The 20,890-nt window shown below is 44.1% G+C and overlaps 1 protein-coding gene and 1 pseudogene across 1 annotated transcript in view; one reads left to right on the forward strand and one right to left on the reverse strand.

Moving 5' to 3' along the window:
* Cdh13 (cadherin 13) overlaps positions 1–20,890 on the forward strand; it is a 1,027,905-nt gene that overhangs the window by 93,312 nt on the left and 913,703 nt on the right. The gene's annotated exons all lie outside the window — the stretch shown is intronic.
* On the reverse strand, positions 6,619–7,122 carry LOC110337760 (annotated as a pseudogene).

Raw genomic sequence — 20,890 nt, forward strand, 5'->3', positions numbered from 1 at the left:
CCAGTACCGGGGTGCTTACCTAGAATTTGCCTGGTCCTAGGTTCAGCCCCCATAATTCATAAATGCTGGTGGTGTCTCAAATCGAAAATGTGCACCGTGTAGCATATGTTCCATCGTACATAGTCCCTTCCTCACAAAGCAACCAAAGACATTCCCCCAGTGTTCAGATTGTTATAATTCAGCAGAGATGCCTCTCCAGCATTGACAATCAGAGTGGCCTCCTTGCTGCATTTAAGCAGGTGTGTCCACTTAAAAGAATCGGTCTTGGGGATGGAAAGCTGGCTTAGTGGTTAAGAGCAACCACTGTTCTTATAGACAACCTGAGTTCAGGTCCCAGGCCCCACATCAGATAGCTCCCAATCACCTGTAATCCCAGCACCAAGGGATCTGGCACTCTCTTCTGTCCTCAATGGACACCGAACTCACATAAACACACACACACACACACACACACACACACATGTGACTCACTGATACGAGAGCTGTGTTTGTTCACCAGCTATGATCTTAGATCGTCAACAAGTGTAAGAAGTTGGCAAAAAAAAAAAAATAACAACGTCATCCTGTAAAAGTCAACTGGCTATGCCTAGAGTTTTCAGTGGGGACTATTAGATATTTCTCTGTTGTGGTATTTATCTTAGAGATTGGAAATGTGTATAATACATTTTATATGTGTCTAGCAGTGAACCTGGTACTTTTTGTCAAGTGTCGGTTTTTTAAAATGTTTTACTAGATTCATGTGTGTGTGTGTGTGTGTATGTATGTAATATACTGAAATGTATACTTAAACCATTGCCCTCAGGTTTTCAGCCTCTCCTTGGAATGAACACTCTTCGTTCTTGCTCCTCCCACAACCTTTTCAACTTATAGCTTCAATGTGATTTCCTTACAGAGAGCCTTCCTTGACTTCCCCAACCATGCCAGTCCCCTCCACAACACATTATTTTTTTTTGCAATATTTGCCTTAATTATAGTTAAAGGATGAATTATGTGCTGGCTTTTTAATCAGAAGAATGCAAATATCAGGCAGGGACAGTCCACATTCCCTATCACTGTGTCCCCTGAACCTCATACAGTTTCTTGAAAGTAGTCCTCACTCGATTTATTTGCAGCTGGATTAAACTGTGATGATTATATATATATATATATATATATATATATATATATTTAAGAAGAGGTCTATATTTTAAAGTTCTAGCCTCGGTTTGATCCAGCAAAAGTCAAATTCATCAAGTCAAGCAATCAGCGTTTTCCACCGCACCACTGTGTACTTGAAATCCAGTTTTGAGGCCCCTGTAGCTGCCGAAATCAATGCCCACTTTTTTTTTCCAGGTATGGTAATTATTTTTCATATTGGTATTGACTGCCTCTTTAAAGATCAGCCAGGACGAATCTATTTCTCAAGCCGCTGTAAATGATGTCAGACAGGAAGACGAGTGGAGGAGAAAGAGGTCCGTTGGCAAGAGATTTATCCCTCTCACCCTAGCTGGAGAAACGAGAGGCCAGCTTGCTAGCAACCCATGCCAGGTGAATGCCCAGGCTAGCGAATGTTCCAATCCACGTGCTGTTGGCCACAGTGATCTCATTTCTCGTCTCTCAATGTTGGTTGCTGGGCTAACAAAGAGTCTGCAGTTTTAGATCCGCTGGGGACTTGTTTACTCACTGAGATAGAGTATCAGAGGCTGGGAGCTGACTCAAGTCAGCAATGTGCTTGCCAGGCCTGCCAGGGGACCTAAGTTTGGGGTGGGAGCAGAGTAGCTCTAAATGGAGAACAAAGCTTTAGTAGAGGAGAAAGTTATATGTCAACATCTAAAGGGCGGACACTCCTGATTTAGGCAAGTGTGGCCAAACTGTACATAAATTGTGGTATCGAACATGGTTTGTATCACAAACAGGGTTCTCCATTAGTTCATCTCAGTCCATTTTGTTTGTTACACATCACCTGTGGCTGTCTTGTGTTCAAATGAAAAAATGCTGGGAGATAGAGAGACACACAGAGAGGGGGTACTGCAGTGAAAAGCACTGGCTGCTCTTACTGCAGACCTGGGTATGGTTCTTAGCGTACACGTGGTGGTTCACCTCCTTCCAGTTCCAGGGGATCTGGTGCCTTCTTCTGACCTCTGTGGGCTCCAGAAAGACATATTGTGCATATACTTTCATGCTGGCAAAACATACACATAAATAAATTAAAAAAAAAATTTTTTTAAAAAGGCAGTCAATCTGTTGTGACAGATATTTGGTGCCCCCTCTGCCCTGCCAAAGCCTGAACTATTTTTTGAGAGATTTCTGGATGGAAGGAAGAACCAGCGTAATAGAGTCATGATGAAAAGTGTCCTGTGTTGAGGAAGTGCAGCACATGGCCGGAGTAGAGTAAGCCAGGGACTTGTGGGGGGGTGAAAGTTGGAGGCTGGGCAGGAGGGCAGCCTGGAGGCCTTAGAAGAGAGGAAAGAGATGTTGCAGGCATTGCGGAGGAGGCCAGTGTCCTAATCTCAAACGGGCTCACAGGAGCCTAGAGATTGCCGTGGACCATGGCAGCCACTCTGGGAACACAGGGTTCAGAGGAGATCAGGAGCAGGATGGACAGAGGGAGAAATTCATCTAGGACACAGCCAATTAGTTGGCTACCTTCACTGCTTCTTGGGACCTGAGACAGTTCTGATATGATCTGAGGTGGGCAGGCCTTCCCACTCCAGTATACCCAGCCATTGCATGGGTGTCTTTCAGTGTTAATACTTATGGTGAAAAAGGAACACTGCCCAGGTGGCCCTCAATGGGATAGTCATGGAGATCTGCCCATGTCTGTGCTCTCAGTAGCCGGATTCCTGGACCCTTCACTGAAGTAGGGTCTTGCGGGTATATTTAATTGGCCATTGCCTAGTGTATCCATTACATAGAGGGCAGCTGAGGGGTACCCCACAAGCTCAGAGGAGGCTGTATGAGACCCATAAGTGGTATATAAAGTAGTCTAGTCCCCAGTCTATATGCATGTGTGCAGGCATGCACACACACATACATGTGCACACATGTTCACATGAGTGATGCATGTGTATACACAGCTATGTGGGAACCAGGGTGTCAGTCTTGGATGGCATTCGGCAGCAGCCGTCCACTTTATTTTCTGAGTACCTGGGACTTGCCAAGTAGGTTAGGCTGGCGGGCCAGTGAGTTCCTCTGTACCCCATCAGTATCCAGTCGTATACCACGTGCTTGGCTTTCTTCTGTGGGTACTCGGGTTGAGCCTCCAGACCCCAGGCTTGCATAGCAAGCACTTCACCAGCTAATCTCTCTCCCAGGCCCCTGACTATAAAGACCTTTCAAATATTATCGATGACCTAGGCATGCTCCAGAGAGGCACCTTACAAACGAAGCAGGTGGAATCAGAAAATTCCCAGGGATTCGATCTCTGTAACAAAATCGAATCCAACACCTGTGATCTGCAGACAGCTCTCATCTTTTTCCACGCCGGGCAGACGAAATGTGGTATTATCACAAATACTCCAGCCGCAGATGCTTTAGTGACAGAGATAGGCCCTGTCACAGGAGACAAGGCATGTAAGTCCTTGTCATACGGTGGCTCTGTCCCAACAATGACTGTGCTATTCATAGACTGGCCAAGGAGACAAGTGCCTTGCTGAATTTGGCATGCAACAGTGCGGTCATTTACGCATTTTGATGCCATTGAGTCTTGCTGTGGGGCTGGATTCTGTCACAGCTACCAGAGTGGTCAAATCAAGAGATTGTTCTTTATAATTTATCTCCAATCTGATGGAGTCACGTATAATGGGGAAGGAGAGTGTGTAGATTTTAGGACTTAAACTGCCTCCAGATGTGGTATGACTCGGTGCCTATGGGTGTCTATGAACCCTGTGGGGTAAAATGGAAGGTATAGATGGATTCCAACTTCATTACCCACTGTGATCTGACGGAAGCTGAGACCACAATGTTGCTGCCCAGTAATGCACTTTATCAAATTCCCTCCTGGGCTGAACAGAGCAGTGCTGCCAGAGAAAGCTATTTGCCTGGGGGCTGGTGTGTGTGTGTGTGTGTGTGTGTGTGTGTGTGTGTGTGTGTGTGTGTGTTCGCGCGTGCGCATCTGCCTGTGCATGAGATTACACAGGAGGTGGGGAATGACCCTTCAGCAAGTTGCCTTTTTAACTTGGGTTTCCAGCAACCAGTAAAGACTTACAGGCTCCGCTTACAACGTGATTGGCTTGGCTATTTACTTGAGATTGACAGAATGAGAAAAACCCAACTCGGGTGCTCCCCAGCCTGATTTAGAGGTTTCTCTGCTCATTTGAATTCAGCAGAGCTGGTCAGTCTGGCCCTGGGAAAACCCGCAGGAGGAAATGGAGAACCAATGGGAGTCGCTCAGGCAAAAACCTGAAGTGCATAGGAAATGAATTGTGCTGAGTTTTGGCACCGAGGCAGCCACACTGTGGTTTTGTTCTCTGCCTTTTTCCTAGTCTCAGAGACTGGTTAGAATCTAGAAACATTGTTTTGTTTCTCCTTCTTTGGTGGAGCCTTACCCCAGGGTGTGATGAACACTAGAGGTACGCACCTCATTTAATCAAAAGAAGTAGTATTTAGAATTGGGCCCTAAGCCAGGCCTATAATACTGGCAGCACTCAAGAGGCCGGAAGTGGAAGAGCAGGGATTGCAGGTTTGAGGCCAGCCTGAACAACTTAGTGAGACTTTGTCTCAAAAGAAAAAGTAGGAAGTGATCTGGGTTGTAACTCAGTAGCAGAGTACCTGGCTAGGTGCACAAGGCTCTAGGTTCAATTCCCAGGAATAGGGGGTGGGGGTGGGGCGGAAGGACAGGAATTTAAAAAAAAAAAAAAGACTGGATTTTATGGATTTTAAAGACAAAGGCTATTCACTCAGCAAAGACAGATGATTTCAGAAACCTGAAAGTAGGCACCGCCGAGCACTGCTATATGGTGACTTGGTCACCAGTGAGCCCACAGAAGCAGTGTCTGGTTTGGGACGGACTTCCACGACTGTTCCCATTTCAGTTTTGTGAGGCCGGGAATCCTGAGACCACTGACTAGGTTCCTTCTGCTTAGTGTTGCTCAGTTTGTAAGGGCTTTGGGTGGTTTGAGTGAGAGAGATCCCTCATAGGCTCATGTGTTTAACCACTTGCTCTCCCATCCATCGGTGGGGCTCTCTAGGGCAGATGATGGAAACTTTAGAACCTTCATCGGAGGAAGTGTGCGGCTGGGTGGGTGCTCGGAGGGTTTGCAGTCTAGCTTACATTTCCTGTGTTCTTCCTCTCTCTCCTGGGTATGGATGATAATAAGACCAGCCAGCTCTGCCCCCACTCCCTCACCATCTCGTTTCCAGCATCAAGGACACTATCTCTCTCTGGAACCAAGAGGCAAAAAATAAATGCTTTCTGTCTTTAAGTTGCTTTTGGCCATGGCATTTTATCAGAGCAATATAAAAATCGCCGATAAATACAGTCTTCAGTGTTTCCACGTAAAATTTGAAACTGGGGCCTCAAGAATGCTAAGAAAGTGCTCTCCCACTGAGCTGCCAGCCAGCCCAGGTCTCCTACTCTTTTGTTGGTCTGGTCTTCAGGAATCATGATTCCACTTTGCCACTCAGCCAAACACTCCCTGCGTGATGGTACACAGTTCAAGTTCCCAGCTCCACGCGGGGGTCCACTGTTTCCTTGGTCTCATCTCCCCTTCCTTGGCTTTGGATACACTCCTTTCTGTACATGTTCAGCCTCATTCTGTAGGAGACCGCAGTCTGCACTCATGTTTCATGACGTAGGCAGTGCCTTCCACCCCCTCTTGTCACCCACGGCCCTGGCTGACATTATCCACAGATTATTTTCTCTGCTCTCCCTTGAGTTGCGGGCAGTGTGGATAGCTCGGCAATTTCTGTGTCCCCTTTCAGGCCACCCATGTCCCAGACCTTTCAAAACTATAAGGTGGACCAGTTCATTGTAGAAATGAGTGGAGAAGTGGTTAGCAAAACATTTTTTATAATTATTTCCTGCCCTTCAGAAACAGACTGGTATCCTTATATGAAGAGAAGACCTGTGAACCAAATTGGCTACTATTTTGAAATGACAGTCACCCTTCTCTCAATTTTCAGTATGGTTTAAATTATATAGCACTTTATTCCTTTAAATGGGGACAATTTATTCATAGCCGAGCCCAGTGGGATTTGACTGTAATATTCTGGAGAGGGGGTGATTTTGTAAACTCCTCTTCAGGTGAAGTACCCTCATGGTACATTTGGAGGAGCTAGTTCCAGATCTAGAGACCATCTGTGACAAGATGCTGCCCGTCCTGAGACCCCATTGAAGCGGGTAACACCTCTCTCTCTCTCTCTCTCTCTCTCTCTCTCTCTCTCTCTCTCTCTCTCTCTCTCTCTCATTTTCTCTCTTATAACAGATCTTGCCTCAATTTTGTTTATAAAAAAGGCATAGGACACTGGCCTTCTGCAAATAGTGTAGTGTGTCACAGCAGTTCATATGGCTTCACNTCTCTCTCTCTCTCTCTCTCTCTCTCTCTCTCTCTCTCCTTTTTTCTTTAAAAACAGATCTTGCCTCAATTTTGTTTATAAAAAAGGCATAGGACACTGGCCTTCTGCAAATAGTGTAGTGTGTCACAGCAGTTCATATGGCTTCACAATGGAAGAAGCCTTTTCTATGGGGCCTTCACAGGGACCTGGGCACCTGGGAGCCTGGGCTGGAATTGAAGCCTGGGCCTTAGCTAGAGCTTTGGCCTCTGCCTCGGTTTGAACCTTGGGCTTTGATTGGCAGAGCCTTTGACATGTGGCCATTCGAATCCACCTCCCAAGCTTGGAGTGAGCGATGAAAGCCAGGTGGCTGAGTTTGCGGCTTGGGCCCTTGGGCATCTTGGGCTTGATGGCCTGAGGCTTCACAAGGGCCTTGGTGGCCTCTGCGCGCACAGTCACTGCCTTTGCATTGCTGGCCTGCATCTTCTTCAGGCCTTTCTTGTTGTGCTTCTTGGCAAAGCGTGTGTTCCACAGGAACTTGGGGTCAACCCCCTTAAGAGATTTGTATCTTTGTGACTAGGGCTTCCCGATGCCATGTCTGTGCTATTTATGGGACTGGTTGTGTGTGGTGTGGTTCCTGGACTTGGCCATGTCTGCACTGGTAACCCAAGGCTCCCACAGCACCTGGGACCAGAAGAGAAATGGATAACACATTTCTTACCAAGGATTTCCTTTTAAATTCAAACTCGGCGTCTTGGACATTTGTGAGTTTTCATCGCAAAACGTACCTTAACTGTCTCAACAAACTAAAAACCTGGGAGAAGGCAGAAGTGTCCCTCGCTAAGGTAGGACATCCCTGAAGCTGGCTCATAAATAAAAACTGTTTCTCTTTCTCTTCAAACGTGTTGGAAGCAGACGTGTTCCTTCAAGCTAACAAGAGGCGCAGGATTTGCCCCTCATTACCTGAAATGTTTAAATCCCAGCTCAGTGGTGTCTGGAACAACACATGTCTCTACAGAAAGAAAGGGAGACTCAGACTTCTGTCAGCTCTTTCAAAATATTAACAAGTTAAAAAAAAAAGCTAAATTTATGCCGCTGTGGTATTTACCTGCATAGCGTGTTTTCAGAACAGAATATTGTTTGAATCTGCTTTTACTTTCAAAGAACCTTTCTCTTCCCTGAAAAGATACTTGAACTTTTGGTGTTGACTACATATGAAAATATGTCAAACACACAGATTCTACATCTCCTGATAGTCAAACTAATTATTCCCTAATTTGCATGTGAAAGAAAATTACCACCTAATAGACTATTTTCCTGACAAACCTTTCTTTATCTTAATGAGCAGAATGAGGGGGCCTGTAGCAACCAGATTAAAAATCCTACACGCCACTCAGTAAGTTACCGCCTGCCCACAACACACCGGGAGAAGGCTACGGGGACGAAAATGTTCTTGTTCTAACAGAGAGTTCAGTTCACATCTATTAGAACACTTCATTAAAATGCCTATCAGCCCCGTTGACTTCTTAGCTGATTTCTTTAAAAAAATTATTTATTTTTATGAATGCTTTGCCTGCCTGCATATAAGTGTGCTGCTACCTGTGTGCCTGGTTCCCACATGGGCCCAAAGCAAATCCTTGGAACCGGACTTACAGATGGTTGTGAGCTGCCACACAGGTGCTGACGATGGAACCCAGGTCCTCTGCAAGAGCAGACGGGGCTCTTAACCTCTCTCTCCAGTTGGGCTGGTTGATTTCTTCTGTGGAATGCGAGTGTGTTCCTACTGATTGGGAATCCATCTATAGCTGCAGCTGATGAGGTGACTCTGCAGTATGAAGACCTGGACTTCACGTTGTCTTTGCATATTTTAGTTCTCGGACCCTGCTTTCTGGATTGTAAACAGGGTATTGGTCTAACCAAATTTCTTTTGAAGTGTATTTATATAATCACAACTGTATCTAGGAATGGAATGGAATATATCAGTATATCCATTGACTTTTAGATGATAATGATGTATAACAAGGATACCCTAACTCAAAAAAACAAAACGAAACAAAACCCAGCTAGCTCAGCGGCTGAGGAGTTGACTGATTTAGGTTGGGCCTAGCCGGTTTAGCTTCAGATTGTAAGTTGTGTTCAGTTCAGAACTGTGACTGTACCAGTCTTTTGGAGAGACACCACATTGCTAGAGGAGATTACAGTTTTTCCAACTGATAAATACGGAAACACAAAACACTTTTTGGATTTTAGAGATGGGGCCCAGTCATACCAAATCATTGGCCAATGATAGGCTTGTATTCAAACCCTTGGCCAGTGATGGGCTTGTAGTCAAACCCTTGGCCAGTGATGGGCTTGTAGTCAAGCCATCATTGCTATGAACCCATTCTGATTGCCAGAGCTACTAAGTCATATGACAAAGAGTTAGGTATGGGAATGGCAAACACTGGGAGAAACAATGTATCTCATAACACCAGCATGGCTTTAGGGCTCTTTACAGAACAGCTCTTCAAACAGACTGCCTTCTCCTGGGCCTATGTTTTTATAAGTAGATACTTCACACTCCATGAAATACACTAAGCCCAGTGTTTTTAGCTGCCGTGGGCCTGACACACGTTCATGTTTATGTGTGCACACCTCTTTCAGTTTTGCTTCCCCAAATGCTCCGGATGCTGTTTTCCTTCCTTCCCTCCACTTAACAAAAGCCCAAGCTTACTGTGCTTATGCCCTTCACAGAAATAGGCCGCCAGCTCTCCCGCTGTAACCGATCTCCCTCAGACCCTTGGTAGCTTTCACAATATCCTTCAGGGTGTATCATCTTCTCCTTCAGCTGTCCCTGAGTCATAGTTCTGTCCCAAGAGGCACTACTTTGTTTGTGGGAAGTTCTTTCCTCTCTCCCCCCTCCCCTTGTCTGGTGGGTTTGTCTGTAGGGCCCAGCTCCAGCTTCTCGCTGTCCACCCTGGTCCCTGGGAAGTTTCCTTCTTGCCTTTGCAGTTTTGGGCAAGATGTACAGACATCCACAGAACGCTTAAAGAATAGATTGGGATTAGCCATTCCCATGTGTGTCTTTCTGGTCCTCGAAGGAAGATGGGATGCACATTCATTTGCCATACTTATCCTGATCTTTGCGCAGGTAGTGAGGCAGCTTTGAAGCAGGGTGGCTGGATTCAACTGGACATGTTTAAAGTAAGTGCTTTAGAAAGATCAAGAGTGCCGAGACAGGGGAATTGTCTTAAGTTTTAAAGTCAGCCTGGGCTGTATAGTATGTTCCAAACAACTTTGATCTATAATATGAGACCATGCCACAATCAGGGGCGGGAGGTAGAGAGAGAATAGTTAATATGGAAAGTAGCTATAGACCAGGCAGGTAGGTTTGATTCCATGACTAAAGAAAACATAAATTATAGGAGATGCCATTTTCACTGTTTAGGTCACAAATTGTATGTTTCTTTTAACTGACGAAGTTGGGGCTGAGGCGATTATAGCTCAGTGACTGATGTTTACCTCGCATGCATTAGGCCCTAGATATAAGCCACACACCATGACCCTAACCCCATACACAAACACATACTCATATTCTTTCTCTCTCTCTCTCTCTCTCTCTCTCTCTCTCTCTCTCTCTCTCTCTCTCTCTCCAACACAGGCTCTAGACATTCCTATCACATCTTTCACAAATACTTCAGAAAATTCATGTGTGCTGGCCCAGAAATTTGATTTTAAATGATTCATCAAGTGAAATAAAGATGTGGGGAAAAAAATTCTCATAGGTTTATTGATTGGAACTTCATTTGTAATTGGGAGAATGGAAACCTTCTGCGTTTCTTAGAGCCGTGATGGGTGAGATAAATCATGGTGTAGGTAGGAACTTTTGGCAAAGAATCTGCAGTTGATACAATGGCAGAAACCTGACCGTGTTATATTTTCCAATGAAGAATCAGATCATAAACCAGAAAGTTTGGGGGCTGGCGAGAGGGCTCAGCAATATTTTCCATATTAACTATTCTCTCTTTACCTCCTGCCCCTGATTGTGGCATGGTCTCATATTATAAAGTTGTTTGGAACGTATTATACAGCCCAGGCTGACTTTAAACTTAAGACAATTCTCCTGCCTCCACACTCTTGATCTTTCTAAAGCACTTGATGCCCCCCAAGAGGCCTCTGTTTGCTTCCCAGCACCCCTGGGAGGTAGTCAGGTGACTCACACCTGCCTATAACTCCAGATCCAAGGCATCTGACTCCCTCTTCTGGCCTCTGTGGGCACCTATACTCACTTTCACACACACACACACACACACACACACGCACGCACACACACACAAACACACACAATAAAATAGGAATCTATGAATCGGAAGCTACAGTATGATACTAATTTCATAAAAGTGAATAAACTATTACTATTTACGGACTTGATGGAAATACAGCAAAATATTACCCATGACAATGTCTGGCTTCACTGCATCCAGGGTAGGTGTGGTCTTCATTTATTTTTGTGTCTTGTTTATATTCTAACTATTTTACAATAAGCATACATACCATTTATAGTAGATCTAAGGGCATTTCTTTTAAACATGCAGTTGCTGTAGAATGACTTGTATTGTTAAGTGGGGTTGTAGAAACTCTACATTATTGATCGGGCTCAGTGCTTTACCTGGGAGTCTTGTTACTTCTGAACCCCAAGTATTGCTTTTTCTCAGATTGGCTTCCATTTTTTTCTCTTGTAATTAACCAAGAGCCAAAATGAATTCTCCCTGTAGAATTGTTCTTAATATACACACAGCGTCTTGTTTTCTCTAACCTAATTGTACCTGAGCAAAAGTAGCTGCAACGAGGACTGTAAAAGAAGATAAAGCAGGAATATGATTTGTAATTTCCCTTCGCATAATTGTAACTCTGCAGAACGCATGCTCCTGGCAGAAAAGTAATTTAAATTATATCACAACAAATGCCATTTTTAAAAACAGAAACCATCCATCACTCACGGAGTAAAGGCTGGTGGCAAACCAGAAGTCTCAAGGATATGCTGAGAATTTCTCCTCTAGTCCATTAAAAATAAATTGATTGGCCTAATTCCAGCACACACTGAAGTGAAGTATGAGTGATGTCATGTAAGTTTTAGGGAAGTAAAATTACTAATTACACATTTATTAAAAAATACATAAGAGAGTATTACATTTTTATTATAGAAGTATTAAAATCTCTACCATGTCAACAAGCAAATTCACCAAGCCATATGTCTATCACCTTTTCTCTCTTGGTGCGTCTCTGTGTGTGTGTGACTCAGTCTCTTTCTCTTTGTGTGTGTCTCCGTCTGTCTCTGTGTGTCTCTGTCTTTCTCTGTGTGTGTCTCTCTCTATCTTTGTGTGTATGTGTGTGTGTCTCTCTGTGTGTCTCTGTCTGTCTGTCTGTCTCTCTCTCTGTCTCTCTATCTTTGTGTGTGTGTGTGCGTGTCTCTGTGTGTGAGTGTGAGTGTAGGTGTGCATGCATACATGTATGTCAAGGCTAGTGACTAATACTGACTGATACCATCTTAGTTTTCAGTCAGTTTCTCAGTGAACTCGACAGCTCTCCATCTGTTTAGACTGGCTGGCCAGTGGGCTCTAGGATCCTCCTGACCCTGCTCAGGGCCCAGGGTTATAGAGATCTGTGGTGCTGGGCTCACCTTTTTAATGCAATTCAATCTGTCTTTCGGCATTTACACACATGTGTGTATGCATTTAGATGATCACTTCCCGAATCTCTCACCTCCCTCCATTCTGGGAACTCGGGGTCCTCTATACAAGTTCCTTTTGCAGAGTCATGAACTTTGGGTTTGGTTCTGACCAATTCAATTTAACCAGGACTGTCTGTGTGACCACTGTGTTGAAACTGTCCATAGAACCACGTGGGTCAGCCGTGGATAAACAGTGGCTGGTTTTGCTTGGGTTCTGGGGAGCCACACTCTGTCCCTTATCCCATACTGTGCATGTTTTATTAACTGGGCCATCTCTGCAGGCCACGTTTACACTTTTTAAGTCAGATATCTTCTTTGAAGAAAAAAAAATTTAAATCTAAAATATAGTGCCTGGTTCTTGCTGTGTGTCTTTATCTTCTGAGCAAAAAACTAGTTTTGAGCCATCGTGAGCATTTTAATAACTGTGGACTCCTGCCCATGGAGTGTGTTTTTGAAGGCATTATTTGGAAAGTTTGGGAAAATTGTTCCAGCATGAATAAGATTTTTTTCTATCTAGATAAAGGACAGACACATCTTTAATTCATTTATTCAACTTAAAACACACCCAAATTCTTTTCTTAGGTCAGCATCAATTGTAAGAACGCAGAAACCTGTTGAGTGGTATATTCCTCCAGTGTGCAGAAACCTGTTGAGTGGTATATTCCTCCAGTGTGCAGAAACCTGTTGAGTGGTATATTCCTCCAGTGTGAATGTTCTCAGACTCTTCCCTGGAGATTCTGTTCCAAAACTTGAATAGAACATAACTCTCCTCTGCACTTATTCCCAAAAGAAAAACATTTTAATTCATAAATACAGCATAGTTGTTTTGGTTTTGTTTTTAAAGAGCCAGCTGTTCCGATGCATATCTTAATCTGGGCATAGATTTTTGAAGTCCTTCTAGCCATAGATTGATGTGTTCACCCCATGTGCCTTAGCCACCTTTTAAGACTTTAGAGAAATGTTCCTTTTAGAGATGTTAGAGAAAAATAACAGGCAAAAGAGAATTAGATACCATCTTTGTGGTGTGGGTTTTTCTCCAGCCATTTCGTGTGTGTCCGTGTGTGTGTGTGTGTGTGTGTGTGTGTGTGTGTGTGCGTGCGAGCCCCAGAGAGTATTCCTCACACATTGTCTGCCTAGGTCTTTTGTGGTAAGATCTCACTGGAACATTATGAGTAGGCTAGGCTTGCTGCTTAGCGATCTCCAGGGACCTGGCTGTCTCTGTCTCTTCATTGCTCAGGTTAGAAGCCACACCCCGGGCCCAGCATTTGTTGTGTGGATTCTGAAAATTGCATTCAAGTCGCCATGTTTTTGTGGCAAGCCCTTTACTGACAGCCATCTTCCTGGTACTCTCCAGATGCCTCATAAGGCCGATGGGGATAAGAGAACCGTTCGTCTCTGACAATTGGGATTCCCCCCTCCTCCTCCTGCAAAGGTTCTTACTCGTTCACAGGGGCTCAGGTGACAGGAAGACATTGGCATCCCTTCTCCACTCTGTTTCCACAAAATCCAGCAGCAGTTTTCCAGTTGCATCAACCTCCAAGGCAAAGCCAAAGACTGACTGTTGCACTAGTAATTATAGTGAACACTGAAAAATGGTACCTGTTTCCACTCTAATTTCTTCCCCCTTGAAGTCATTTTTCACAAGCCACACTTCCTGCTCGGCAGGGAATGAACCACTATGAGCCTCTGTCCCTGGGTGGCAGTAGTTTGAATTTGGGACGGCGTCTCTGGCTCCCATTCATTTTTTTTTTTTCTAAACCTAGAGTGAACTGACCTCAGTGGTACTGGTTACGCTCGCGCTCTCTCTCTCTCTCTCTCTCTCTCTCTCTCTCTCTCTCTCTCTCTCTCTCNCTCTCTCTCTCTCTCTCTCTCTCTCTCTCTCTCTCTCTCTCTCTCTCTCTCTCGTCAGACATAAATCTCTGGCTGCCTTCTAGAATATTGCATCCTTTGCTCCCTCAGTCTGTACAGCAGGGTGAAAAATGGACTCTCCCCCTCCCCATGACTCTTGGATGGACAGGCAGTAATGGCTGCAATTGAGCACTGCCTGTATGGATAAATGCCTCTGAATACTTTATACTCCATTTTATGGGCATTTATCTCCTTATGGTATTGAAGAGGAAACTGAGGCATAGGCTTCCCAGGCCACTTGCCCAAGGTACAGAGGCTGTAAATGGCACTGTGTAGGAACATATGATTGCATCACTTCTCTGTGGTATGAGTGTGAAATGTTCCTCATAGAGCCACATGTCTGAGCACATGGTCCGCAGCTGCAGCTGCTGCTGTTTTGGAAGGTGGTGAAACCTTTAGGAGGTGAAACCTAATGGGTTCCTAGAGGTCAGCCTTGATTTTGATAGTCCAGCCCCACTTCCTGTTTTCTGAGGTGGGCACAATGCGATTAGCCACCCCTACACTCCTGGGCCATTTCTCCTTGTTTTCTAAGCCCAAACTAAACCCTTTACCCACCTAAGATTCCCTCACTGGATATTTGACTGTAAACAAGGAGAAGCCACTGTGAACTCTTGTCCCCCAAACAGGAATGTCTTACAAGATCCCCAGTAGCTCTGTATCTCATTGACAATGCTGGGTAAGGACAGAGAACAACGAAAAAGAAAAATTTTAAGATTAAAAAAATACAATAGGTCTGCTAGTAGACCACTGCAAAGGGGGAGAGTCCAAATTATCTTACTTTCAAAAGATTTAGTGTGTGTGTGTGTGTGTGTGTGTGTGTGTGCACATGTGCATGCAATGTCAATGGAGGCCAGAAGAGGGCATGGGATCCCCAGGAACTGGAGTTACAGGCAGCTGTGAGCCCACCTGGCATGGGTATTAGGATTTGAACTCAGGCCCTCTGCAAGAACAGCAAGCACTCTTAGCTGCAGAATTAGCCCTCCAGCCCCAGAACCTCTGCCTTCCACAGAACCTAGAAATGGAAGCCGCAGGTGGTGTTTGTCCATAACATGACTTCCCTGGTGGAGCCACAGTTCTGACTCCTTTGTTGGGGTGTTCTCTATGGTGCTCTTGAGGACTATCCCTGGCACCTCTCACCAGCATCTGCTCTGTGCACAGGCCTTTGGAATGCCATCTTCACAAATACAGTGACACCTAGATACATTAATAAATCCTCATGTAAGTAGCCATTCCCAGTTTACAAAGAAAATCTCTTCTTGCTCCCCAGTTCTTTTGGAGTGGGAAGCTGAGAGGTTCCAGTGCAGTCTTGTCTTGTTTTATTTCCAGAAAGTAATTTTGCAAGGTAAGGTTGCCAAGTCAGTTAGCAACTGTTGGGTTTCTCATGCTCACAGATTGCCAACTTCTTCCTCCAAACCATAGAAACATTTGATAATACCATCAAAGTGTATCCACTCACAGGCTTAATTACATTATTCAGCATTAACTGTTCTTAAAGCAACTGGTGACACATAAAGGTATTATCTATTTACACAATCATCTATTCATCCATATACGTGTACATATATGAATATGTACGTGTGTCCATATTCTTCAATTATCTGAATATTGAATGTGCTAGAGTTTGCATTTTTGTTCCTGTGATGAAATACCATGTTCAAAACCTCCCTCAGGAAGCAAAAGGTAAACAGGAAGTGGGGCTGGGAGAAACAAGTTTATTTCATCTTACAGACCAGTTACAGATCAGTGTTGAGGGAGGTCAGGGAAGGAACTCAAGCAGGAGCAGAGGGAGGAGCTATGAAAGAAAGCTGCTTACTGGCTCACTCCCAGTCTCACCCAGGCCACCTGAGTAAGAATGGTACCGCCCACAGTGGGCTGGGCTATCCTACCTCAGTTAACAATTGAGAAAAGGCTCCCTACTAATATAGGCACAGGCCAATATGATGGAAGCCGTTCCTCAGCCGAGGTTCCCCTTTCTCAGTGTGTCAAGTTGACATGGAAACTATGACAGGATAGTACTTTGACATATTCTTTAAAATGTGGATGATTCTAGAGAGCTTGCATCACCGAAAGTAAAGAATGTCCCCTCATCATTGGTAGCCAAAACAGACAAAACAAAAACAAACAAAAACAAAAACAAAAGACCTCAGGAATTCGGGTTTCTTCTCAAACTGGCTGCTGAAAATAAGGATCAAACTCCCCCCCACTTTTCACACTAATAATTAATTGCAAATTTTCACTTGTGAATAAAGTTGCCCTATTGAATAATATTTTATTTAAAGGACTAAGAGAGTGACTCAATAAAATCAGTTCACTAATCTAAAGAGATGAGTTTACTCAAGAATGCATGCATATCTGTCCATCAGTGATCTATCATCTATGTTCCTATCAACTATCTAACTCTATGGTACCAATCTGTTATCCATCAATCATCTAGCTATTATCTATCTATCAATCAACCAAGCATCTATCATCTATCAATTTATCATCTATCATGTATCTATCTATCTATCTATCTATCTATCTATCTATCTATCTATCTATCTATCTATCTATCAATCATCTCACCCATCTACTCATCTATCCTCATGGATCTATCCATCATCTCTCCATCCTCATCTCCACCCCCCCATCCAACCCACAGCTTGACTTCACATACAATCAATAAGACTACTTTTTGTAATTTGGCACTTTTGGTTTTGTTTATTTATTTATTTTTTTTTTGAGACAGAGTCTTTCTCTATATCAATGGCTGTCTTGAAACTCACTATGTAGACCATGCTGGCCTCAAACTCGCAGAGATCCACCTGTCTTTGCCGCCCAAGTGCTTGAATTAAAGCCTGTAAGGAGTAGCTGTTGTGTTTAGGGCCAGCCTGGCACTTTTATTTTTATATCTCTGATGATAAAAACTCTGCTGTGAAGACATTAATAATAGATGCTAGGAATATGTTGAATTGCTACATTCACATAACTATCTTCATCTATCTATCATCTATTATTTATTTATTTTTATTATCTATTATTTATTTATTTATTTATTTATATATGGTCTTATATATCCCAGATTAGGCTCAGACTTTCTATGTACATATGGATCACCTTGAACTCCTACCCACTTCAACCTTCCAAGTGACAAGATTACAGGTGTGTGTCACCATACCCAGTTTTATGCAGCTCTGTGGACAGAGCCCAGGGCTCTGTGCATACTAGATAAGGACTCTTCCACTGAGCTATATCTGTAGCCCAACATATAACCTTCCTCTATGCAAAGGACCTTCCAATCTAATGTAATTGTTTTGGAATTTAAAACCTGCTCCCTCTAGACAAGGTGCTCAGCTTGCAGTGGGGGCTGCTTGAGCAGAATGAAATATCATGCGTACCGTGAAAGAGTGACCCTCAGATGATAGCTGAGGAAGGACTCCATGGTCCGAGAGCAGCAGCCACACTTACTTGGGTATGGACAGAAAAACATGGTCTCAGACCCCACTCAATGCCTCTTGAGTTGGGATTAAAATTTAACAAGTTCCCCAGGAGATCTGTTTGTTAGACAGCAGGGTTAGAGGACTCCCTCCTCAGTTATTTCTGCTTTCTCCATATGCATTACATGGGGGAAGGAAAGGGATGTGTGTGCAACGGAAGGAAGTATTTATTTTTTTGGCAGAGTGGTTTTCAAAGCAGGGTCCCTAGATTAGGAAGTCCTGAAAATCTGTCAGAAATGTAAATCGTCCATATTCTCCCAGACTCATAGCCCCAGATATGCTGGAAAGCAGGACTGTTTAACAAGTCTCCCTGGTAACGCTGTGGGTTAAGAGTTTGAGAATCATTGCCTCTGTGCTAAAAGAAAGGGCTTTGTTGTTTAAACAGAAACCTTGGAGGTTTTGAGTCCATTTATAAACTAGTTTCTCTAAGATATTTTCATATTTTTGAATATCTGCATGGTGTGAATATATGAATTATGTCTACTCTGGGACCTTAGGAATTAGCAGCAAGATCGGTGTCCTAAAATCCATTATGATTGCCTTTTCAACTTGGATTCCCTCTCCAAGAGGCTGCAACTGAGAATATTCCATGTGTGTGCTGGGGTGTGTGTGTGTGTGTAGTATGTGTGCATATATATGTAGTATGTAGGGGCAAGTAAATGTGTATATGTATACGTGTGTGGTGTATCTGTATAGTGGTGTCGTGTGTGGAAAAGTGTGTACGTGTGTGAGTGTGTGTGTGAGAGAGAGAGAGAGAGAAAGAGAGAGAGAGAGAGAACATATGTGTGTGCTCATAGAGATGAAAGTAGAAACCAAAGTTCATTGTTGTGTATTGTCACTCCAGAGCCATCCAACTTTTATTGTAGGGGTGGGGAGAAAGAGAATCTCTCTCATGATACCTGAAGATGGCTGATTTGGCTAGTCTGGTTGTCCAACAAGTCTCAGGGATCCCCATGTCTCTGCCTCCCCAGGGTTGGGGTGACAGCTGTGTGTGTGGTGTATGCTCAGCAGTTTTAAAATACAGTTGCTGGGGATTTGAACTTAGGTCTTCATCGTGCACAGCAAACACTTTACTATATCATCGGGTCTGCTGACTTTTCAAGTATTTCTCAGTGTAGAAAAGTCTGGAGGAAAAGTCTTGTGTGTCCTCCTTAATGCCATCCCCCCACTGCCATCTGACCCAGAAGCTGGACTGTCCTATGTGACTCACTGGCTTTTTTTAATGTCACAGCTATGGACTCTGCCAAAGGCCTGGCTGCTTCTCCACAGTGTGACGTACATCTGCTAAGAAAAGAGACTGGATTCACAGTCTGCAGGAAATGACTCTCATTATTGTAGCCTATCCATGTTCCAATTCAGAAGAGGCCTTTGCCACACGAGGCAATGAATTCACTAAGTAGAGCGTGGTTGGCTCCTTTTCTTCTGACTCCCAGGACAAGATGATGGTTCCTGCCCTTAATTGTGTGTGCAATTTGTCAGTGAAAATGGGCTCTGAGTAATCTCTCCGTGGTCATGAGTGGAGAGGCAGTTCTGAGAGTTGAACTTTGATTTGATGTGAATCAAAGTCGGGGCTTCTGTGGGTTTTGTTGTTTTGTTTCCCTTGGATTGTGACCTCACAATGAGTCAGCAGTGGGGCATAGCTGCCAAGAGACAAATAAGGGACAGATGAAAGAGACCACTCCAAATGGACTGAACAGTGCACAGGACAGAGGCACACAGGTCCATTGTTGTGTAACAAACCAGCCACCCAGAGAGTTTCCAGGAAGTAGAATGACAATAGCCAATTCTGTCTCTGTGCCAACCTGCTGTGAGTCCTATGCAGACTTCAGATGTCTTTGTTGAGCGCCAATGTCTCTGTTCTTCAAGTCCAATGTCAGGCCATTCTACATGGACGATCTAGAGTGTAACTCCAACCCAGCAGATAGAGCACATCTTTATTAAATTTAATACATTAGACTATTTTGTATGTAAGCAAAGGCTTGACAAAAATCTCTTCCTTTCCACTCCTTTGTCATCATTCCCCCATCCCCTCATTTCTGCACCAATAGACACATACAGGTAGATTCATGGAAGCTCATGGTTGATATAACTATAAGAATGAATGTTTGGTAGGTTGACGGATGGTCACATGGGAGTAATGTTGCCAGCCTCCAAATTAGGCATCATGGTAGGTATATCCTTGGATTAAGAATTCTCAACAACCCCCTTCAGCCAACTGTCTGTGGAAGTGTTGCGCTCAAAGGCGGTACTTACATTAACTATCTGGGCCTGTGTGAGTTCTGGAAGCTGGAGTTACACAGGGTAAGTGGAGAGTAATTCCCCCAAGCATCAGTGTTTGGTGGATAGTGGTAGACATAAATCAGGAAGCAGATGGTAAGGGGATCTCTGGCCAGAAATAAGAATATCTTTCTTGCTAAGTAAACAAGCTGCGTCTTGATCTAACTGACCAGAACTTTCCTGGACATCCAGGAAGGATGTCTGTACTTTAATCTGTTTTTGGAAAGCCAGCCTCACAGATCTTGGCCCGAGGGTGTATTACTGCCAGACCCCAATTGTATCTTACATTTTTATTGTGTTCTCTTTGTTCCTGGGGAATCTCGCTGGATTTTCCTCTCACGGACTCTATAGAAGAAGACGGAAGCACTTCCAGTCTGCAGCCTATACTCTAATGACCCAGTGGGAAACTGGAGCTGCTGCCCAGGAATTGCCTGAAAGCTGGGCTCATTTCCTCTCTCACTGTTGTCTTAAGGAGGACTCAGGCAGAGAGCGAAGACTTTACATGACATACTTTTGCTTTTGTGATAATGAAAAGAAAGAAAAAGAAACCTGGCAGACTGCTTCCGGCCAGTGGGTGTGTTGGACAGAACAGCATGGATGAGTCTCTCCCAAGTCTGCCTGGAGCTTGTTACCATCTCAAATCAAGAGCTTGGCTTAAGTTTCCTCTTCTTTCCCAAAGCAGAGGCAACGACTTTCGAGCCCACACTTGGGTTACGGCCGAGCGCGTATATTTTGTAAATATTTAGCGAGCGCTTTTAATGCTGTGGCCGGTCACTTAAAACAACTGCCTTTGAATGCTTTTTTTTTTTTTTTTTTTTCATTTAGACATAGAAGCTGCAGACTCTAGTGGGGATGGAGGATAACAAGGAGCAGTTCTCTCTTCAGTCCGATCCCTGCCACTCCTGCCCTCTTCCTACACTTCCTTCTCCCTTTCTGACACCTGCATTCTTTAGTGCATGCTGTCGCATGCAGAGCCCTGTGGTGTGTGTCAACTGGCACATTGCCAGATAACCCAGGTCAGATTTACAGTCAAGGGTAGCTCCATAGA

Source organism: Mus pahari, chromosome 20 (genome assembly GCF_900095145.1).
Source record: "Mus pahari chromosome 20, PAHARI_EIJ_v1.1, whole genome shotgun sequence".
NCBI lineage: Eukaryota > Metazoa > Chordata > Mammalia > Rodentia > Muridae > Mus > Mus pahari.